The sequence below is a fragment of the Triticum dicoccoides genome, chromosome 3B, assembly GCF_002162155.2.
Source record: "Triticum dicoccoides isolate Atlit2015 ecotype Zavitan chromosome 3B, WEW_v2.0, whole genome shotgun sequence".
Lineage (NCBI taxonomy): Eukaryota > Viridiplantae > Streptophyta > Magnoliopsida > Poales > Poaceae > Triticum > Triticum dicoccoides.
The window spans coordinates 813,751,173-813,775,397 of NC_041385.1; the positions used below are offsets into that span (position 1 = coordinate 813,751,173).

The 24,225-nt window shown below is 51.8% G+C and overlaps 1 protein-coding gene across 1 annotated transcript in view; it reads left to right on the top strand.

Moving 5' to 3' along the window:
* LOC119280141 (NADPH-dependent aldehyde reductase-like protein, chloroplastic) overlaps nt 1-24,225 on the top strand; it is an 86,291-nt gene that overhangs the window by 987 nt on the left and 61,079 nt on the right. The window lies entirely within an intron of this gene.

A 24,225-nucleotide genomic window follows, 5' to 3' on the forward strand; every position in this document is an offset into this window, starting at 1 on the left:
AGTCATAACGGTCGACGCATCGTAGAAGTCGTGGCTAGAGTGAAAACCGACGCGGTTGCTCAAGCAAGGAGGTAGCTGTCGGTGTCAAAACCGGCGGATCTCGGGTAGGGGGTCCCGAATTGTGCATCTAGGCGGATGGTAATAGGAGACAAGGGACACGATGTTTTACCCAGGTTCGGGCCCTCTTGATGGAGGTAAAACCCTACGTCCTGCTTGATTAATATTGATGTTGTGTGTTAGAAGAGTGGATCTACCACGAGATCAAGGAGGCTAAACCCTAGAAGCTAGCCTATGGTATGATTGTTGTTCGTCCTATGGACTAAAGCCATCCGGTTTATATAGACACCGGAGAGGGCTAGGGTTACACAAAGTCGGTTACAATGGTAGGAGATCTACATATCCGTATCGCCAAGCTTGCCTTCCACGCCAAGGAAAGTCCCATCCGGACACGGGACGAAGTCTTCAATCTTGTATCTTCATAGTCTTGGAGTCCGGCCGATCATGATAGTTCGGCTCTCCGGACACTCCCTAGTCCGGAACTCCCTCAGTAGCCCCTGAACCAGGCTTCAATGACGATGAGTCCGGCGCGCATGTTGTCTTCGGCATTGCAAGGCGGGTTCTTCTTCCAAATAATTTATAGAAGATTGTGAACACCAGGATAGTGTCCGGCTCTGCAAAAAATAAATTCCACGTACCACCGTAGAGAGAATAATATTACACAAGTTCAATCTGCTGACGTATTCTGTGGCGTGACGTCACACCACTACCAAGCCTTTACTCGGATTGTTTTTACTGTACCACCTCAGCGCATTTAGCGAAGCGGTTTCCTTGGCACGTCTTGTTGAAGCAGAGATCGTGTTCCCCTTATTCCGGGATTCCCATCAATACGGATGTGGGTAACCCAACCGCGCCATTGATTGCGGCGCTTGGGAGATAGGCGAGTTTTACCAGGCCGGTGGGGCACATGTTTTTGTCCGCCCATATAAGGGGATAAAGATCCAACCCTTTTACCTGCGCCTTCTTCCTCCTTGGCTTATCCATCTCCGTGCACTCAAGCTCCAGCGCCCAAGTCCGCACTTCTCACCTCAACCTTCTCCAACTATGTCCGGAGCGGGAGGCAAGTGGATGGCCTCCTCTGTCACGGAGGGGCAGATCCAGAAGCTGCGCAACACCGGATATTTGTCCAGCAACATCGCGCACCGGCTCCCTGACGTGGGGGAGCTCATCCCCACCCCCAGGCCCCATGAGAGGGTAGTATTTCTCCCCATTTCCTCCATGGACTGGGCTTCCCACTTCATCCCTTTGTCTGGGGGCTCATGTTCTACTACGGCTTGGATTTCCATGATCTGGCCCCGAATTTTATCCTCAACATCTCGGCGTTTATCATCGTGTGCGAGGCCTTCCTCTGCATCCAGCCCCACTTCGGCTTGTGGCTCAAGACCTTCAGTGTCAAGCCGAAGGTTGTAAAGGGCAGCCAAGCGGAGTGCGGAGGCGCCATGGTGGGAAGGATGTCCCACGTTACTTGGCTGGAGGGCACTTTCGTGGAAACCATTAAGGGGTGGCAATCGGGGTGGTTCTACATCACCGAGCCGCGTGACCCTGATTGCGCAGCGGCCCCCAAATTCAGATCTGGCATCCCTACACGGCTCACCTCCTGGAAAGAGAGCGGCTGGATCTGGGGTGATTCAGAGGAGCTGACAGGACTCCAAGCCTGTATCCAAAAGCTGGTGGACAAGAAGCTCAAGCTTGTCAACGTAGTCCAGGTCATGCTCATCCGCCAGATTCTCCCGTGCCAACGACGGGGCTTCAACATGTGGGAGTTCGATCCGGCGCAGCACCAGACTCTGAACGGGCTCTTCGACACTACGTACGAAGATGTCTGGAAGGTGCTGTTCAAGGGCGTCGAGGCTCCCACATCCGCTACCGAAGATCACGGATTCAGCTCGCAGCGTCCAGCTGACGAGGTAAGTGATTTTGTCGCTTGTTTTTCATAGTTTGACTCTATGCGGGATCTAAACTCCCTTTACCTTTGACAGGACTGGCTGGCGAAGGCCGAACAGACTATCTGTCCGGCCCCATTGCCAGAGGACCCAGCGGATGCCCGCCTAACGAGGCTGCTGCTCCGGCACCCCACGTGGTGCCGAAGAAGAAGGCCAAGAAGAAGGCCACGGGTACTCGAAAGAGTTCCCGTTTTCCAGTGTTATCGGATGATGAATCCGAAGCCGACTCCTCCCACAAAGGCAAGGAGGAGAAGAAGAAAGCCTCTCCCTCGGCCGGGGGGAGGGAAGAAAAGGAAGGCCTCCCCAACAAGGGAGGCCGAAGGGTCCAAGAAGGGAAAAACTCTTCCCCCGGACTGCTCTACCAACGCCAGTGACGACGACGAGGACTGGCCTCCAAGGGCCAAGCCCCTGGCGAGATCATAAGTATCCGGACTCCGGAATAACTTCATGGTTTTTCTTTTCGCCACATAATGTCTTTCTAGTGTCGCATACAACCCTGCAGTCCGCCCAAGGATGATCTTCCTGCTTCGTCGAGCGGGTCCTTAGGTGCGTCGGACATGGATTCCCTTCTGACTGCCTCCACCCCCCGTGATGCGGACGATGCCGAGGTGGGATCCCAGGAAGGGACCCACCAGGAGGAGGAGGCCCCGGAGGTGTCGCAGGACAACCTCCCGGACTTTGCACCGGACTCGGCCCCGGAGCCTACAGTGGCTCCGGAGTCTGGCGGGCGACCCCTTCGTAAGAAGGGCAAGACCGTGACACCGGCAGCCTCCGTCCAACCGGAGGTGCTGGATAACTTGCTGGAGGCGCTCAATAGCGCCTCCATTGAAGAGGAACACCGCACTGTTATGAGTGCGGTGATTCAGAAGGTTCAGCTCGCCAAGAGCGGGCTGACCGAAGCCTGCAGCAGCCTTCTAATAGGCTTTGAGGTAAGAATTTCGATATATATAAAATGGTACCGCATAGACAGTAGCCCCTGATGCCCGGTTCGTTGTTCGAAAAGAAAAGACAGACTGAAAATCTAAAAAGATATACGCACGAGTCATAAAAAATATGTCAATATGGGATTGCAGGCTGTGCTGCTGACCTCCGCCGCATTGTCCGCGGAGGTCAATACTTTGAAGGAAAGCCTCGAGAGGTCCGAGAACGAGCTCGGCCGTGCCAAAAAGCAGCTCGAGGACCAGGAAGGTGAGTAACACCTTATTAAAATTGTACCTTATAGAAAAGGATTTTGGTTGCAAGAAAAATGACAAGGATAACGTGGATGTAACAGGGGCCATGAACGAGGTGGCGACCCTGAAGGAGGCGGTGTCCGCGGCCGAACATAGTGCGGCCGCGGAACGCACCGAGCGAGAGAAGCATGAGGCGCGGGTGGCGGAGGTACAGCAAGAGCTCCAGGCTCTCATGGAAAAACATGAGAGTTTGGAGCGTGACTCGAAGACTCGAGAGTCCGAGCTTGCGACGACTCTTGAGAGTGCCAATGCTGCTAAGGCCGAAGCCTATAAGGCCCTCCAGGAAATCGAGGCGTTGAAGAAAATAGCGGCGGGTAAGGCATTTTTCATGCAAAGTAAGCATGTGAGTGTGAATTACCTATCACTTACCCGCATTCGGAGCTCTCCAGGAGCGTTCGTAGATCTTCCTCACAGCGTATCCGATGTTGCCGCATTCTACCGGGCCGAGAAGGGGAGCTCGACGGAGAAGGTCTTCTGGTCTCAGTATGCTGAGGCCGGACATCCGGTGCCCCTTAGCGACCAGCTGAAGCAGCTGGTTGAGCTCCACAAGGTGGCCGAACAGGCCATGAAGGGCCTCATAGTTTGGCTGTGGCCTAAGGAGGCCATGCCTAGGAGCTACTTCGGCCTGGTGCGGCGGCTGGTGGATGCGTGCCCGTGGGTTGAAGTCATCAAGCACTCTGCTTGCAGTGAGGGTGCCCGTCGGGCCCTTGCCCGCGCAAACGTGCACTGGGGCAAGATGGATGCCCAGAAGCTTGTGACGGACCCGCCACCGCAGGGCAAGGAGTACCGCACGCCCGAGATGTATTATAAGAGTGTCCTGGAGGGTGCCCGCACTATTGCGGGTGAGTGCTCCAAAGATGTAATATTTGAGTAGACTCGCATTTTGTTATCCTGTGCGCTGAAAACTTAGTTCATATGCGCTAAGCAACGCTTGTTAATTTAAAATATTACCTTCTGTGTGGCTATTTATCAAATCTGAGAGATGGCAAGTCGTCGGCTTCAGCCCCCATGCCGCGAGTGCTGGGGTGTTCGGGATAAACTTGAGCACTCTTGTTCCCATTTTTGGGTCCATCTAGGGAGGCGCTCAACACGACGAACAAGGCAACCAGACTTATAATGCTTGAACACTCTCACTTAGCCATAGAATTCTATAATTTTAAATTTCGGCGAAGCCCCTGGTCTTCGGAAGGCCGAATTTGGGGCGCTATCCACGCCTGGGCCGGACAAAAACTGGCTCCTCACTCTAAGCGGCATAAGTCTTTAAGGACTCACAAAAAACCTCTCGAACAGCGACCGACTCTCGCCTCATCATGACGGTCAGTTTTAGCTTTCTCCACTGAGGCGTTAACCCATCTCAACCGGGGCGCAATCGCAGTGGTTCTCCTAGTGCTACCTTAGCCGATACAACAGAACGTAAGGTACCAAAACATGGGAGCCGGGTAAACCCAACTATTGACCAAAGACATGATTCGGAGCCGATGCATATAATGCTATAAGTTCGGGGTGCCGCACTTGTGAAAGTGTTCGGACTTATCACACCATGATGCGGGAAACATAAGCCCCTGGTGTATTTTAACTGTACCAAAGTGTACGGATGCAACATGCCGTAAATGAACATATGTATAAAAAGGAAATGCAATTATAAGCAAAAAGGTGCTGCATTGTTTTATTCAAGAAGAGCTGCTATGAATGCAGAACGATACAAATAGTGCGATAAGCAAGGGACGGGACTGTTTAAGCATGTCCCCCTGCAGGGGTAGGCTGCAGAGTGGTGTATAAAACAAATTTAATGCTCGTAAAGGAGACCACCTAGATATTTGTTGTAGCCTTTATCCTTCCCTGGCTGTTGCATAGTGAGTTCGGCAGGTCTGCTGCCGGACAGGGCCTCTGACCCGGAGTAGTTCTTTTGAATGGCTTTTTCCGCTGACCGGGTTTAGAGCCTCTGAATCCGGCATTGACTGCCGTATCCTCACTATTGTCGCCGTTAATGTGGCGTTTGTTTTTGTTACGACGCGACCTCCCATTTCGGTCCTTAAAATCCGGACTGCCAGAATTTTTGCTGAGGTAGTTGCTGCGTGCTAGCCAGCTGTCCTCACCCGCGCTGAAGCGGGTCATGAGTGATGTGAGGGCTGCCATGGATTTCGGCTTTTCCTGTCCCAGGTGCCGGGCGAGCCACTCGTAGCGGATGTTATGCTTGAAGGCCGCGAGGGCCTTCGCATCCGGACAGTCGACGATTTGATTTTTCTTGGTTAAGAACCGTGTCCAGAATTGTCTGGCCGATTCGTCTGGCTGCTGAATTATGTGGCTTAGGTCATCAGCATCTGGTGGTCGCACATACGTGCCTTGGAAGTTACCGAGGAATGCGGATTCCAGGTCTTCCCAACTTCCAATTGACTCTGCTGGGAAGCTGTTAAGCCAATGCCGGGCTGGTCCTTTAAGCTTGAGGGGGAGATATTTGATGGCGTGAAGATCATCACCGCGGGCCATGTGGATGTGAAGGAGATAGTCTTCGATCCAAACCGCGAGGTCTGTTGTGCCATCATAAGATTCGATATTGACGGGTTTAAACCCTTCGGGGATTTGATGATCCATTACTTCATCTGTGAAGCATAGTGGGTGTGCAGCGCCTCTGTACTGGGCGATGTCACAACGGAGCTCAAGAGAGCTTTGTCTATTTTGTTCGGCCCGACCGGACTTACTGTGTCCGGTGCGACGGTTGTCGTCACGCATTGTGGGGCGCCCACGCGATCCATAGATCGATCTTGATTGTCTTGCCTTATCCTCCAATATATCTCGCAAGTCCGGAGCGTTCCCCTGTGGCCTTGTGCTTTTCGAGCGATGCCGGGGTACGGTTCTAGTGAAGGGCCTAGAGGCCTCTCTGTCACGACCACGGGGTGGTCGGTCATCCGTATTGTCTGCTGGTGATGCAGGTTCATATGCCTCCTCCTCTAATCGGGGGAGCAGCTTGCGTTTAGGGTAGCTTTTGGAGGGGCGTTCGAGCTCATGCTCTTCGGCCGCGAGGACTTCAGTCCATCTGTCGGCTAGCAGATCTTGATCAGCTCTAAGCTGTTGCTGCTTTTTCTTGAGGCTGTTTGCCGTGGACATAAGCCTGTGTTTAAAACGCTCTTGTTCGACGGGATCCTCAGGCACGACGAATTCGTCGTCGTCGAGGCTCGTCTCATCTCCGGAGGGAGGCATATAATCCTCTACCTCTTCTTCTGCCGCTCTCTCATGAGGGCTGGCGTCTCCGTCCTCCTGCGCTGAATCTTGCTGGAGGGGGTTGTCTTCGGCACTGTCCGGGGTATTATTATCTCCGGTGCCGGAATCGCCATTCTTGCTGTGGCGGAATTTAGAGCGGCGCCGCTGACATCGGCGCTTGGGCTGTTTTTTGGAGGGGTCATCCTCCGCTGCTCCTTCACCATTCCCATCCTTTGGGATATCCACCATGTATATGTCATATGATGAGGTGGCTGTCCAGTGCCCGGTAGGCGCTGGTTCTTGGTCGTCTCCAACATCGTCGTCCATACCGTCGATGTCTTCGGAGTCGTAGTCTAGCATGTTGGTTAGATCGTCGACAATGGCTACCAAGTGGGTGGTGGGTGGGCTTTGAATTTCTTTGTCGTCCGCATCCCAACCGTCCTGGCCGCAGTCCGGCCAGGGCTCTCCTGATAATGAGAGATACTTTAGCGAACTCAAGATGTCGCCAAAAGGTGAGTGTTGGAAGATGTCCGCTGCGGTGAACTCCATGATCGGCGCCCGATCGGATTCGATCGGAGGGGGCGCGGGAGGTTCAGCGTCCGGAGAGGCGTCCGGCACCTCGGAGTCATGAGCTTTATGAGGGACAGGGTCAGTGTTCGGCTCTATCGCCGTAGAAGTTGCAGCCCCCGAGGCGGTGTCTAGCCATCCGTCCTTGATCTGCGCAGCCGGCTCTGCATTAAAGATCGGAGCGGGTTCGAGTGCGGCCTCCAGGGTACTATCCGGCTGCAGAGCTAAATCATGCTCGCCGTGACAGTGCGGCACGCTCGGCTGTGGCTCGAATCCATCGAGGATCAAGTCCCCACGGATGTCAGCCGTGAAGTTCAAACTTCCAAATCTGACCTGACGGCCAGAGGCATAGCTTTCAATCTGCTCCAGTTGGCCAAGCGAATTGGCCTGCAGTGCGAAGCCGCCAAATACGAAGATCTGTCCGGGGAGGAAGGTCTCACCCTGGACTGCATCGTTGATGATGATCGAAGAAGCCATCAAGCCTATTGGTGACGGCACAGAGGAACTCTCAATGAAAGCACCAATGTCGGTGTCAAAACCGGCGGATCTCGGGTAGGGGGTCCCGAACTATGCGTCTAGGCGGATGGTAACAGGAGACAAGGGACACGATGTTTTACCCAGGTTCGGGCCCTCTTGATGGAGGTAAAACCCTACATCCTGCTTGATTAATATTGATGATGTGTGTTACAAGAGTGGATCTACCACGAGATCAAGGAGGCTAAACCCTAGAAGCTAGCCTATGGTATGATTGTTGTTCATCCTATGGACTAAAGCCATCCGGTTTATATAGACACCAGAGAGGGCTAGGGTTACACAAAGTCGGTTACAATGGTAGGAGATCTACATATCCGTATCGCCAAGCTTGCCTTCCACGCCAAGGAAAGTCCCATCCGTACACGGGACGAAGTCTTCAATCTTGTATCTTCATAGTCTTGGAGTCCGGCCGATCATGATAGTTCGGCTGTCCGAACACCCCCTAGTCCGGAACTCCCTCAGTAGCCCTTTGTGTCATTTGTCGATGTAGCCGAGAGCGTGGCTGGTGTAGCCGTGGTTGAGGTAGCCATGCGAAGAATGCCGTGGTCGATGTCGAGTCGGGGTAGCCGGTGTCGGGGAACTCCCCGTGGAGCTGCATGTGCAAGGAGGCGCCGAGTTAGTCATGGGCGCAGTGGTGTCGAAGTAGTGGTGTGCCAGGAAGTAGATGATGTTGACAATGCATCGCGCCGGATTTGCCAAGCCCGAGGACACATCGTGTACGAAGGCACGCATCGGTGTTGCCAGCACCGAGCATGCGTAGACGAACGAAGACGAAGTTGACGAAGCACTGCACCAGGCTTGCCAGGCCCGGGGACACGTCATGGACGAAGGCACGCGACGGTGTTGCCAGCACCGGGCATGCGTAGACTGGGACCTGCACGAGCTGTACACCATGTCAAAAAGTCAGAGAGGCCAGCAGAGAAGGACTCGATGACGGTTGCGGCGCCAATTGGCGCGGGGCCAATGTCGCCCGCGGTTGTCGCAGTAAATGAAGCGATGGGTGAGGGAGTCCTGGATTAGGTGGTATCCGGACACCCGGACTATATACATCTTTCGGACTATCGAAGCATGAAGATACAAGACTCAAGACTTCGGCCCATGTCCGGATGGGACTCTCCTTTACGTGGAAGACAAGCTTGGCGATCCGGATACCATATTTCCTTCCTTGTAACCGACTCCATGTAAACCCTAGCCCCCTCCTGTGTCTATATAAACTGGAGAGGATGGTCCTTAAAAGGCCGATCACAATTACAATCATACCATCATAGGCTACCTCTTAGGGTTTAGCCTCTACGATCTCGTGGTAGATCTACTCTTGTACTACTCATATCTTCAATATTAATCAAGCAGGAAGTAGGGTTTTACCTCCATCGAGAGGTCCCGAACCTGGGTAAACATTGTGTCCCTTGCTTCCTGTTACCATCAGCCTAAGACACACAGATCGGGACCCCCTACCCGAGATCCGCCGGTTTTCACACCGACATTGGTGCTTTCACTGAGAGTTCCTCCGTGTCGTCGCTTCAAGGCTTGATGGCGTCTTCAATCGTCAACAACACGGTCCAGGGTGAGACTTTTCTCACCGGACAGATCTTTGAGTCTGGTGGCTTCGCACTGCAGGCTAATTCGCTTGGCCATCTGGAGCAGATCGACAACTACGCCCCTGGCCACCAGATCAGGTTCGGAAACTTGAACTACATGGCGGATATTCGCGGAGACTTGATCCTCGGCGGATTCGGCCCCGTACCGGGAGCCCCGGACAGTCACGACGGGCACGGCCTAGACCTGCTGTCGGACAATGCTCAGAACGTCATCCCTGTAACAGTCCCGGATCTAAATCCGGAACGGGTTGTGTTTCCCAAGGACGGAGGGCTAGACCCCGCCCTGCAGGCCGCATACTCATCGGCATTGGAACCGAACACAGGTCTCACCTCTGTGGAGACCTGTAACCCCGGGCCCTCGGACTCGTATCCGGTCCTTGGTTCCGATCCGCATATCCTCGAGCCAGGTCGGGCTCCGGTAATGGAGTTTACCACTGCGGACATCTTTCAACACTCGCCCTTTGGCGATGTGCTGAACTCATTGAAGTCTCTCTCTCTCTGTCAGGAGACTCTGGGCCGAACTATGTCTGGCTTGAGTGGGAAGCAGGCAATGATTTAACCGATGTGCTCAGCTTCGACTACGAAGACATTGACAGTATGGACGACGATGCAGAAGACTTACAGGAGCCACCACTCATAGGGCGGTGGACAGCCACCTCTTTATACGATATATATATATATATATATATATATATATATATATATATATATATATATATATATATATATATATATATGGTGGATACTCTGAAGGAAACCAATGGTGACGAGGCAACGGAGGACAACCCCTCAGAGGGAAAAGCAAAGTATGGGTGTCTTCGACGCCACTCCAAGCCCCGCCACATCCATACCAGCCTCGGAGATGAAAACAATCCGGACGGTGCCGAAGAGGAATACGGCCTTAATCAACCTACCTTTAAATAGGCCAGACATGCCACAGTGGGGTACTTGGAGAGGGACAACTATACACCCTCCCCCTAAGATGAGGTAAGCCTCGGCAATGACGAATTCTGCGTGCCTGAAGATCCAGTGGAACAAATTCGCTTCAAACGACGACTCACGGCCATGGCAAGGAGCCTGCAAAGGAAGCAAGAGCAGCTTAAAATCAACCAGGATTTGCTAATGGATAGGTGGACCAAGATCCTGGCCACCGAAGAGTATGGACTCGACCGCCCTAACAAAGGGTATATGCGGCACAACGGGCTACCTCAACCTAAGCAGGCGAACCAAAGGCACACAACCCGATGTTCGCACACCACCACAGTCCAAGACAGCAAGAAGGATACACGAAGAGGCATCCTCAAGCCTCGGTGCAATGGCCATAAACGTCAAGTCAGGGAAACTGGTGCCAATTTTAGCAACTCCCAGTCCGGTCAACGGACAAAGAACAGCTCAAGCCTATTCGGCCCGAGCCACAAACTCGATCAACCGTGTGAAATTCACGGTACTCCAAGAAGGACGGAAAAACATACCAATAGAGAATGCTGGATCTCCAAAACAAAGCGACTGGTCGCGTGCCGGAAACAATGAAGGGAGGCATCTAATCAAGAGACCCCCCCCATGGCACAACAGTACGGCCAATCGTCCCCTATCATACAAACCACGACAACTCAATTGCCGTAGCCCTAGACCTAGTAGTCCAGGGGCTCCATAATGCATAAAGCCCGAGCGGGTATAAACCTACAAATAAACACCTTCTATAAGGTGTCTGGTGCAAAGGCCAAGTTCATTGGCCCACCACTCTAACGGTTGTTCATAGATAACCAACAAAAAAATACCACGCCATCGGCGCACTCCCCTCATACGGTAACCCACCGTATGCTAACGGGATGAACTACGTTGGCTAGATTCCACGTGGTAAACCATTAGGCCAACGCCGGCGATATACTCACGCCTATATACAAGGCCGAAACCCCGCCCTTAGAGCGGAAATCATACAACTGCCGGAGTAGCAAGTCGTGCATGCCTATCAATATTTTGATATGACAGCCATCTATCCGGATACCAACGGAGGAGTCCGGGCTACTTCCCGGTATAGCGGCTGGGGTCACCAGGGTCCGATCGGGAGCCTTTAGACCAACCACGGGAGGACGCCCGACTGCCTCCAAGCATTTACCCTCACAAACTAACTTTTATGAAGAACAGGATTGCGGCGTGGAATCGGCCTGGACACATAAGGACAGGACCATGCAGGTAGAAGGCAGTTCGGATTGACTTTCGATCCATTCATAGCCCCCTCCAGTCCGGCCATCACAGGTTCCGCCAAAAACTATCCCTTTTTCTTCATCATAAATCACACTCATATGCATAAACATATCATCCTAGTGCAATGCATAGACTTAAATAACATGTACGGCCGTCATCTATCATTGACAGCTCTTCGCCACAAAACGGCAGCCACGCTTCGTGTTACGCCCGGCTATGCAAGGGGCTTCACAGTACGACACTAAAAGTCCGACCACCTTTTCGGTCGCTCGGCACCCCGAACTTATAGCACTATATGCATCTGCTCCGAATCATGTCTTGGGTCATTGGTTGGGTTTGCCCGGCTCCCATGTTTTGGTACCTTACGTTCCGTTCCGTCGGCTAAGGTAGCGCTGGGAGAACTACTGTGATTGTGTCCCGGTTCTGCCGGACGAGCACCTCAGTAGAGAAAGCCGAAAACCGACTGTCATGATGCAGCGAGAGCTGGTCAGCTTTTCGAGAGGTTGTAAAATCCTTAAAGATTTATTCCGCATAACGCCACTATAAAATGCAGATTGCGACGGATCGTTCTTCCGATCAGGCGCCAATAGAGCCCCTAGTTCGGCCTTCCGAACACCAGGGCTGCGCCGACCATACTCGAATTCCTATGGCTACGTGAGAGTAGTAAAGCCACATATAGTCTGATTGCCTAGTTCATGGTGAGAAACACCTCCTTAAAAGGACCCAGCCATGGGATAAAGAGTGTTCAGAAAAACCCCGAACACCCCCGTACTTCTTACGTGGGGGCTGAAGCCGACGACTGGCCAACTCTCAGAATTTACATACAATAAATAGCCGCACGGGAAGAACATATGTTCACACAAAATAGGCAATACATAATAAGCGTGCCATCATCCCATATTACAAATATCGGCAAGAACGCCCTCAGGGAAATATAATGTCTTTGGTGCACTTATCCGCCGCCAGGCGGGGCCCCTTCAGTACACCTTCATAATACAGTTCGGGCTTGCGATGCTCCTTACCCTCCGGTGGCCCCTTGGTTATCAGCTTCTCCGCATCCAGCTTCCCCCAATGCACTTTTGCATGGGCAAGCGCCATGCGCGCACCTTCTATACAAACTGATCGCTTGATTAAATGAAGCCGAGGACAGGCGCCCACAATCCGCTTTACGAGTCCAAAGTAACTGCTTGGAATTGGCTCTGCAGGCCATAGCCGGATAACCAAGTCCTTCATGGCTAGTTCGGCCGCCTGGTGCAGTTCGAGCAGCTGCTTCAGCTGATCGATAAAAGGCACCGGATAGTTCGGCGCCAGATATTGCAACCAGAAGTTCCTCCCCGCAGACTCCCTTTCCTCGGTCTGGTAAAATTGGGCAGCATCTGATATGCTGTGAGGCAGATCTGCAAACACCCCTGTAAAATCAAGAATTCAGCTCGCCGGTTAGAGTTCCCCATACTATCACATAATAATGGCCATAAATACAAATGGCCTCACCAGCCGCAACCTTCTGGGCCTCCTGAATGTCCCGTACAGGGCCTCGGGCTTCTTCCCGAGCATCTTCCGCGGCTTGGAGAGCTTGGGCGAGTTCGGATTCTTTCCCTACTAAACTCTGCTCCAAGCTCTCACTTTTCCTCACAACTTCCTGGAGCTTCCGCTCAGCTGCGACGACCCTGGCCTCGTGTTCTTCACGAAGCGCCTGTTCGGCGGCAGCCTTTTCGTGGGCGTCAGCCGCCGCCTTCTTCAGCGCCTCATATTCAGCGCTCGCTCCTAGGGCGTATAACATAAATTACTTTTCAAATAGGCACACTTATTCATTTCTGCCCAATGCAAGACATTGTTTAAACATACCTTGCTTCTCCTCTAATTGCTTCTTCACACGGCCGAGTTCTTCTTCGGCCCGTTCCAGGCTCTGCTTCAGTTCGGACACTTCTGCATCATGAGCGGCCGTCCTCTCTGCAGACGCCTGTTTTTAAACAAATGGTATACATCATTAAACAACAGGTTCCCATTACAATAGAGGGTTTGATCCCCTGCCCAGCTCCATCTCGCCGGCCAGTGTATCAGGGGCTACTACTCATACCATGATGATTCCTCAAAGTTTCCTTAGAAACCATACCTCAAAAGCCTTTATAAGGCCAAGACAGGACTCATTCAGCCTGCCTTCGGCAGGCTGAATCTTTCCAACCACCGCACCCATGAGGGTCCAATGTTCATCGATGATAGAGGCGTTCTTCAACGCCGTCGATAGACCGCTCGACAACTTTGCATAGACAGAGGTGGCCGACGGATTGGGCAAATCTCCCTCCTTGAAGGGTGACTGCTCGCCCGATCCTGGAGCCATAGCGGCCTCCAGGACCTTATCCGGATCGGGGTCTCCTCGAGACGACACCTCGGTGTCACGCTTGGACTCCAGAAAAGGAGCCTCCAGAGGCGTCTCGCTCGCCACAGCATCTGAACTCAACAAATCCTCCGACGATGACTGTCCGGCAGGAGGTCTCGCCGGACTGTATGAGATATGGCGACGGTTAAAACTACTATAATCAGACGACCATGAATTCATAGGCACGTTAGGGATTCGGTTACTTACGATTTTTCCAGGGGCTGGGCTCTAGGATCCCACTCCGGGCCACTGTCGGCAGCCGGGGGAGATGCCTATGGACGGGAAGCTCTCCCCCTCTTGGGCGATTCGACCTCCAGGGACGGGGAAGCCGCGCGCTTCTTCCCACCTACAGAGTGAGGCTCGTCCTCCTCTGCTTCCTCCTCTTCGTCTTCGGAAGAAGGAGCGTCGCCGGAGTCTTCGGACTTAGTGTCCGAAGTCTCGTGGCGACAGAGGCCACTCTGGGTCTTCTTGACCTTCTTGGAGTCCTCCTTCTTTGGCGCCTCGTAAGGCGCGGGGACCAGCATCTTTGTTAGAAGAGGTCCGGCTGGTTCCTCCGACAGTGGGGTCGGACAATGCATCTGCTCCACCTTCTTAATCCATCCCCGAGGTCACGATGAAACACGATTAAGATATCTCCTTCACGACATACCAACTGAAGCAGGGACGGACAGGGCGTGATTGTAACTTACTGGGCTTGGAGAATGGGATAGTTGATACCCCCGATTCTCGGCGGAGTCCGGCCATGGTTTGCCGGACTTGAAGAGCACCTTCCAGATATCCTCGTGGGAGGAATTGTAGAGCTCCTGAAGGGTCTGGTGCTCGGTCGGGTCAAACTCCCACTGTCGGTGTCAAAACCGGCGGATCTCGGGTAGGGAGTCCCGAACTATGCGTCTAGGATGATGGTAACATGAGACAAGGGACACGATGTTTTTACCTAGATTCTGGCCCTCTCGATGGAGGTAAAACCCTACTCCTGCTTGATTAATATTGATGATATGGGTAGTACAAGAGTAGATCTACCACGAGATCAGAGAGGCTAAACCCTAGAAGCTAGCCTATGGTATGATTATTGTTCGTCCTACGGACTAAAACCCTCCGGTTTATATAGGCACCGGAGAGGGTTAGGGTTACACAGAGTCGGTTACAATGGTAGGAGATCTACATATTCGTATCGCCAAGCTTGCCTTCCACGCCAAGGAAAGTCCCATCCGGACACGGGACGAAGTCTTCAATCTTGTATCTTCATAGTCCAGGAGTCCGGCCAAAGGTCATAGTCCGGCCATCCGGACACCCCCTAATCCGGGACTCCCTCAGTAGCCCCCGAACCAGGCTTCAATGACGATGAGTCTGGCGCGTAGATTGTCTTCGGTATTGCAAGGCGGGTTCTTCTCCAAATCCTATGCACCTGTTGAATAGCGTCCGGCTTCTCGTAAATATTGCGCTCCTTGGCTTCCACGCCCAATAATGGCCATCTTCCACATGTCGAGCGAATGCGAAAAGCCAATGTATTTTTACATTTACCCCCCTAGCTGCGCAAATGAGCTGCCTATAAAGGAGACGAGGATCTAGATCTGAATCGCACCATCCTCCCTTCGCGAGCATTCATCGGAGCGCATCTGACAGAAATCCATTCCATCATGGACAGTCGATGCGGCTCCTCCTCTCGCCTTCCCAGCCCTTAGCCTGGAGATTGGGAGAGATGCTCCGTCCCACACAGCGAGCTAGTGACGCTCCAAACCAAGGGATTTCTTCCCCCAACCTTTATGGTTCCGGTTCGAGCCAGACTCGCCACCTATACGGGCGGAAAGCAAGCGGAGAGCGTCCCCAGTCCCGCCAAAGGAGAGCGGGTATGCCTTGTCCCTTATTTGATAAGAGGGCTCGGATTTCCAATTCATCCATTTCTCTGGGGGCTCCTGGAGTTCTACGACCTCCAGTTGCACAACCTTACGCCTACCTCCATCTTGCATATTGCGGGCTTCGTGGCCCTTTGCGAGCTGTTTTTGGGCATCGAGGCTCATTTTGCGTTGTGGAAGAAGCTGTTCTGCCTTGTGCCCCGTTCTCAAGAGGGGTCAATATATCAAGTGGGCGGAGCCGAACTATGGCGCATCGCCGAAACCGGATATCTATCCGGAACCCCGAAGATGGCGTCCGAAGACTGGAATGGTTTTATATAGAAGATGTCCCCCTGCCGGACCCTATTCGGATCGGCCTCCCTGAGTTCAATAATGCTCCTTTGAAGAAACGCCTAAGGTTGCGTCCACGGAGCCCTCAGAAGTAAAATGACAGGGACGTCCTTTACCTGATGAGCCGAATTAGGTTGTTAGCTCATTACGGAGTGACCATGATCGGGGTCATGGCCACATGCATCATGCGGGGGGTGCAGCCACTCCAATATAGAGGCCACCCCATGTGGGATTTCAACGGGGAGGATGATGCCACCCGCCACGGCCGTAAGGGGCCGAGATCGGTCACCGATCTGATGAAAATCCTGTCCGCATTGTACAAGGGAGAAGAGGAGAAATTTCTCCGCGTCAATCCACATGATGGATTTTCTATGTACAATCCTCCAAGTTGGGTAAGCGGACATTTATTTTTGCCTATCTGATCCATACTCCCATAGTCAAGTATCTCATTTTGTGATTTCGGTGCAGGAACTGCGCCAGGCCGTAAAGGATATAAATAGCCCGCCTCCACAACCCGAGGATCAGGAACGGTTCCTCGATCCAACCTCCCAAGAGGATCCAGACATATCGGTGGAGCTGATCGATGGGGTATTTCACCAACTAAGCATCGATAATGCCTTGGTCGCCATTACGGCCGATTACCCCGGAATACTTCCAGCCTCGCAGGTAACTGAGACCGAAGTCCCAATACTTTGAAAATGACCCATCCGTGCTTGTTTTTTATCACCGTATACCAATGGTGTTTCACAGGGGAAGTCCTTGAGGCGGAAGGCCAAGCCTGCGACGGCTAGTCAACAAGGGACAGCAAGGCCCAACAGGCTGAAAAGAGGTGCAGTCCAGATTGAAATGCCGGTGCAACGGTATGGCGTGTCATCTTACTCCCAGGTTTTATTCCCGGGAGGCATACTAACGCTCATGCCTTTTCAGGAAGAAGAGCGCTCGCCGGACTGTATCCGGAGAGGTTGCCAATCAATCCTCCGCTCGCCAGGCTCCAAAGCCAGGTCCAGAAGCGTAGGCGAACACAAGGCGTGCGTCGGATGCTCCTCCGATAGAGGATGCCGATAGGTTATCTGCCACCAATTCCGAGGTGGAGAGTGCCATGAATCACAGGCGTCGCCGGACAGTTCTTCGTGATGCATGTTTCTCCCCAGAGGCATTGGATGCCTTCAATTCGAGAGATGCACACCTCCGTGCCGCTCAAAATGGTCTAGCCAGAGCCATGGAGCAGTATGTAAAAGACATACGGGTGAGAAAATTTGACAGTTATATATGCCAGTAGCCCCCGAGACTTGAAATAGTTAGAATAACTGATTTAAGGATCATTTATTGTGCATGATCTTACAGAAAAGAATACCCAACTGTCCCAGGAGCTAGAGGAGTGCAAAGCCCAAGTTGAGGCCGCACTAGCCGCAACGGGGGAAGCCAAAGAGACCCCCTCTGGTAATATATGCTTCAAAAGATAAGTAATTTGTGAAGTGTGGCGTGTGTATAAGTCTGACAATAATATTGCAGATGGCGTCAGGATAGATCCGGACAAGCAACAGCTCATGTGCCGGTTAAAGGACGGTGAGAATGTGCTTACAAGGGTGAGGCAAGAGAAAAATAATCTCCAAGATGCCAACACCCAGCTGGGTGAGGAACTAAAGGATGTTCGTGCCCAGCTGTCTGACTCCGTTAAGGAGAATCGGCGGCTTCGACGCGGCATTTTTAGTAAGTGCTTGAACGAACTTTGAAAAAGAGTTCGGCAAGGAAGTCGACTAATAGAGGTATGTTTGTAGGTATGCTCACAGGCCGTCCTGCACAGGAAATGCCCGGTTCTACGGGTGACCTTCTTCTCGAGCTCTTGCAACTGCACGAACGAGTTCGGCAGGTGATGAAAGGCCTCGCCCAGGCCTTGTGGCCATCTGTCTCCCTGCCCGAAGGCCTTGGAGAGCTTGTAGAGAGGCTTCAGGGAGCGCGGCGGCGCTTCCGATTATGGAAGATATCGGCCTGCCGTCAAGGCGCCAGGGAGGCCTGGGCCATGGTGAAGACGCGGTACACGAAGGCTGACCCAAACCACATGGCTGAGGTCGGACCTGTGGGGCCTGATGGGAAGGAGATCCCTGTGAGCTTAGTGTACGGCCAAGTAGAGTTGGCCGCAAAGTATTCCCAGCAGGACTGTAAAGTAGACAGCCTATTAGATGGCATTGAAGAGGAATACAATCACTCGAAGTGACTATGTAATTTAAGATGACATGTAAAATGCCTTCTAGCCGGATTGTAGATCGTTTGTCATAGCGGACCTTTTCGCTTCAACCTCGGGACCCAATAGTCCAGAGTGTGTCCAAATACCCTCGCGGTTATATAAGAACCGGGGCATGCGTGGAGACCAGGCGTAGGGGTCATTAGTGCTTTATCAGACAAGTGCCAAACTAGTTATGTTATATTAGATGGTTAGTAAGAAACATCTTCCAGGGAGAATAGTTCCGTTAGGGGTTCCTTTCCCTGGGAGGCATGCCCTAAAGTGCATGTCCGGACTGCAAAAAAAGCAGAAAAAACATCTGGGGGCAGATAAATAAATAGGTAAGAAATCGTCTTTTAGTTCACCGACCAAATATTCCCTTAAGAACGCTAGCTTTCGGCTTCACCCAGTCTGAGGTACACATCCGGCTGACCTGGCAGTAACAATCGCAGAGGTGCTCCCTTTACCACCTAGCCGAACAATCGGGAATGTAGGGGTAAGCACAGGAGCCACGCAACCCAGCTTGGCCAAAACTTAAGTCATATCGATGCATATAATGGTGAATAAAAGGTACATGCGGAAGTGTGACACATGTGTTGGGCATGAAGCCCATATAAATAAGCTTCTGTTAAAGAAGCCCCCAGGTATAATGAGCGCGGATAGCGCGTCAAGTGTGTGCGAACAAAGCACGAACAAGCCTTCAAAGGCTGTAAGAGAAAAAAGGGGGAGAAGGGGAGAAATATAAGACAGCTACTGTATAAAATATAGACGGAGGAAGGAGACGAACTCAGAATCCGGCGCTAGGCGTAGAATCTTCGGAGACGGGCTGTGTTCCATGGGTTCGGCTCGAGTCGGTTATCCAATGCATTTCGCAGACGGTACGCTCTGCCAGTCAGGACTTGTTCGATGATGAAGGGACCTTCCCATTTGGGCTTGAGTTTGTCCTTTTTCTTGTCCGGCAGGCATAGAACTAACTTGCCAACATTGTAAGTTTTGGCCCGTACTTCTCTGCTTTGATATCTTCGAGCCTGCTGTTGATAGAATGCGGAACGGGCTTTTTCCATGTCACGCTCCTCCTCCAAGGCGTCCAAACTGTCCTGCCGATCAAGCTCGGCTTCTCTTTCTTCATACATGCGCACGTGAGGTGAGTCATGAATTATATCGCAAGATTCCGCCCTTCCTCTTCGGAGATACACCTTTGAAGGACTCCAGTTGTGCTTTTTTTATAAAGCTCTCCCTCATGGACCTTGTAGGCTTTAGATCGCCGTACTATGCAGTGGGCCTCATTTTGGTCCTCGGGAAATTCCTGCTTGGTTAGGTAGGCTAGGAATGGTTCCGTCCACGGGGCGATGACTGCCATTATTACGTGGGCTGAAGGTGTTACTTTGTTGGCAGAACCACCAATTGTGTCAGAATGTTCGGTGTCGGGCAGTGCGGTTGGGTCCGGGTTGTTATTTCCGGACTCCCCCTCCCATAGTGCGGATGGCTTAAACAACCTCTCTAGGAAGATGTTGGGAGGGACGGCATCGCGCTTTGCGCCAATGCGTGCCAACACGTCTGCTGCCTGGTTGTTATCCCGGGCTATATGGTGAAATTCGAGCCCCTCGAACCAAGCTGACATTTTTAGGATGGCGTTGCGATAGGCTGCCATATTCGGATCCTTGGCATCGAAGTCTCCATTTATTTGGGATATCGCAAGGTTCGAATCCCCGCGCACCTCTAGGCGTTGAATGCCCATGGAGACTGCCATCCGGAGACCATGTAGAAGGGCCTCGTATTCGGCTGCGTTGTTGGAGTCCGTATACGTTGTCTGGAGTACATATTGAACTGTATCTCCGGTTCGGGACGTCAGAACGATGCCAGCCCCCAGACCAGCCAACATTTTGGAGCCGTCGAAGTGCATAATCCAGTTGGAATATGCGCCGTACTCTTTAGGGAGTTCGGCGTCAGTCCATTCAGGGACGAAGTCGACCAAAACTTGCGATTTAATAGCTCGCCGTGGCTTATAGGTTATGTCGAACGGGAAGAGCTCAATGGCCCATTTGGCAATCCGACCCATCGCGTCACGGTTGTTTATAATGTCGTTAAGATATACTTCGGAGGCTACTATTATCAAACACTCTTGAAAGTAGTGTCGTAGCTTCTGGGATGCCATAAACACCGCGTACGCTATCTTTTGATAATGCGGGTACCGTGACTTGCATGGAGTTAGGACAGTGGACACGTAGTAAACTGGTTTTTGAAGGGGGAACTTGTGTCCGTCCGTTTCTCGTTCGACAACGAGTACCGCGCTTACAACTTGATGAGTTGCTGCGATATATAATAGCATTGGTTCACCCATATTGGGCGCGGCCAGGACCGGGTTTGTTGCCAATATGGCTTTTATTTCTTCGAGTCCGGCCGTGGCGGCATCCGTCCACTCGAAGTGTTCGGTGCGTTGGAGGAGGCGATAAAGGGGTAATGCCTTTTCTCCAAAACGGGAGATAAAGCGGCTTAGAGCCGCCACGCATCCAGTCAATTTTTGTATTTGTTTGAGGTCCTTTGGGATATCCTATTGTGACAGAGCTCGGATCTTGGCTAGGTTTGCTTCAATTCCTCTGCCAGATACAATGAAGCCCAAGAGCTTTCCGGCTGGTACGCCAAAAATGCATTTTTCCGGGTTGAGCTTGATGTCATATGTTCGGAGATTATCGAATGTGAGCCTCAAGTCGTCTACTAGAGTTTTGACATGCTTGGTTTTAATGACCACATCATCTACATATGCCTCCACTGTTTTGCCGATCTGGTTTGCCAGACATGTCTGAATCATGCGCTGATATGTTGCACCGGCATTTTTGAGCCCGAAGGGCATTGTGTTGAAGCAGAATGGGCCGTATGGGGTGATGAATGCCGTTGCGGCTTGGTCGGGCTCTGCCATCTTAATTTGGTGGTAGCCAGAGTATGCATCGAGGAAACACAATGAATTGTATCCTGCGGTAGCGTCGATAATTTGATCGATGCGGGGGTGGGGGAAGGGATCCTTTGGGCAAGCCTTGTTAAGGTCCTTGAAATCGATGCATAGGCGCCAGGATTTGTCCTTCTTTGGTACCATCATCAGGTTTGCTAGCCAGTCTGGATGTTTTATATCTCTGATGAATCGGGCCTCCAATAGTTTAGCTAGCTCCTCTCACATGGCCTGTCTCTTGGGTTCGGAGAAACACCAAAGAGCTTGTTTGACTGGCTTGAATCCTTTTAGGATGTTTAGGCTATGCTCGGCCAGCCAGCGTGGGATTCCTGGCATGTCTGGAGGGTGCCAGGCAAAAATGTCCCAAATTTTGCGGAGGAATTCTCGTAGTGCGGCATCTACATCAGGGTTTAATTGTGCCCCAATGGAGGCCGTTTTGTAGGGTCCATTGGATGGACTTGGAATTTGACTATTTCGTCCGCCGGTTTAAAAGAGGTGGACTTGGATCTCTTATCGAGTATCAAATCATCCCTGTTCACCGTGGAGCGCAGCGCAGTGAGTTCTTCGGCCACTAAGGCTTCGGATAGTGCCTCAAGGGCCAGTGCGGCTGTCTTGTTTTCGGCGCGGAGTGCTATGTCTGGGTCACTAGCAAGAGTGATGATTCCGTTGGGCCCGGGCATTTTGAGCTTCATGTACCCGTAATGGGGTATAGCTTGAAAAATTGTGAATGCCTCTTTCTCTAATAGAGCGTGATATCCGCTTCTGAACGGGGCCACTTGGAACGTGACCTCCTCGGACCTGTAACGGTCCGGTGTGTCGAACACCACATCCAGTGTGATTTTTCCTGTACAGCATGCTTCCCGACTGGGGATTATTCCTCTAAAGGTTGTGCTGCTTCGCTCAATGCGGCTCCAGTCTATTTCCATTTTTTGGAGGGTTTCGTCGTAAATGAGGTTCAATCCGCTGCCGTCGTCCATTAGTACCTTGGTAAGGCGAAAGCCGTCCACTATTGGACTGAGGACCAATGCGGCTGGTGCTCGGGCTGTTCGGAATTTAGGTTCGTCACTGGTATTAAAGGTAATAGTCGTGTCACTCCATGGGTTTATTGTTGCTACTTGGTAGACTTTGGCAAGGCTGCGGAGTGTTCGTTTCCTCATATTATTTGATGCGAAAGTCCCGAAGACTGTTAATACCATACTGGTATCCCTGGGCTAGTGCTCTGGAGTTAGAAGCTCTTTGCCACTTTTGGCCACCTGCCGTAGTATCCAACATGCTCTAAGGCTATGAGTCGGAGTGGTGCCCTCTGTACTATTAATTTTGCAAGGTCCATTGAGCCATCCCTCCAGTACGGTTCCATGCCCTATAGAGGGTTTTTGTTTTTTGGTATTTAACCCGAGTGCCTAGCAATGATGCACCCTTTTATTTCGGACAGGGGTTGTATTCAGGGCCGGATTGTCCCAAAAATTGATTTCGGTTTTCCAGGCGCTTTCCATCGCACAGTACTTTCGTACTATTGATGCCAAGTCATCGAAGCGTGTAATTTCACGACGACTTACGGTGTTGAGGATTCCCTTGTCCGTGCAATTATTGCAGAAGAATGAAATTGCGTCCTCCTCGCGGCAATCCTTTATCCTGTTGATGACCAGGAGGAATCTGGCCCAGTAATGGTGTACTGTTTCTGTGCGCTCTTGCCGGATTTGGGATAGATCGCTTATGTTTGGGTGGGCGGGTGGAATTAAATTCGGAACCCCATCCAATCTAAGACTCAGGGGCCAAGAAGTTTCCGAACTTGGAAGCTTGGGTTCCTGGATGTTGTCCAATGAATCTAGCCCGCTGCCTGACTTTAGGTTCAGGGCTTGAGTGACGTCCTCCCCTCCGCGGGAATCCGGCATGGAGGGATCGGGAATCCGGACATAGCTAGTCCTTAAAATAGAGGAAGGGTGGTCGTATTGTTCCTCAACCACAGCAACGTGGTGGGTAACGACTCGGAGCAACCTCAAGCTTCTGGCGACTCCCTCCCTCCCCTAGGCGACTCCCTCCCCTAGGCGACTCCCTCCCTGCCGGTGGCCACTCCGGCCCCGGCGGCCACCCTCCTGTCACTGGCCACTCCGACGGTGACAGCCACCACTACTCAATGGATAGTCTTCTCCATTGGGACGTTTCCCCTGGTTTGGCGATCGAATCTCTGGTACGTGCCAAGTTCCAATCTACGGTGCACTTCTCATCGGCCAATCCCGGATCGAAGAAATTCTTCCTAGTGGTTTCATTCTCCTCGGCATCATTCACGTTAATGGAAGAATCTGTGGCTCTGGCTTTACAATCATGTATTGGTGGAATCAGTTCGGGATTTAGGGTTTTGAGGATCAGTGACCGTCATTTTCGGTTTTCTGTGGCTTCCAACAGAGTTGGTCATTTCATCTATGGTCTTAAGGGTCGCATTTGGCCTGATTTCATTTGTCATTTCCATCTCTACCGTGGTGATCTTTCATCTCTTGATTATTCAGAGAATCAGTGGCATGTGGATGAACATCTTCCGGAGGTTCGTATGCAACCAATGGCGATTCGATCTACCTGGCTCAGGGATCAGCAGCGGATGATGAATCCTGATACCTCAAAGCTGCCGGCGACAAACTTGCATGCCTCGGCGGCGGTAGAGAATTTTTTGTGTGGAAAGTTTAATCTTCCATTATTTCCGGATCCTGGTTTACCTTTTTGGTTGGAGGATATCTTGCCTACTTCTAAATCCCTTTTTCAGGGCCCGCGGTTCAAAGAAGCATATTGGAATTCTATATCTGATGAAAAGCTTTTTCACATCATGGATGGATGGCAAGCTGGTTATTCTGATCCTGAGGTTAAGTTGATGGTCCAGATCAAAGATGTCCCTACACAGGCTTATATTGATGCCAGACTCTTGAAGTGTTTGAATTGCTCTCGTCATGGTCATTTGCTTGAGGATTGCCCTGGTAAGTTTTGTCAGAGATGCGTTCAGTTTGAGCACCAATGCACTTGTCATGTGGCACGTACTTTGGGTGATACATGCATATTGGGCCTTTCTAAAATATCTTGTCGTATTTGTCGTTGAAAGGACCACCATTGGACCCATTGTCTGGGCCTTTTAAGATGTGACTCCTGTGGTTTTTTTGGACACTCAGCCCATGATAGTCGG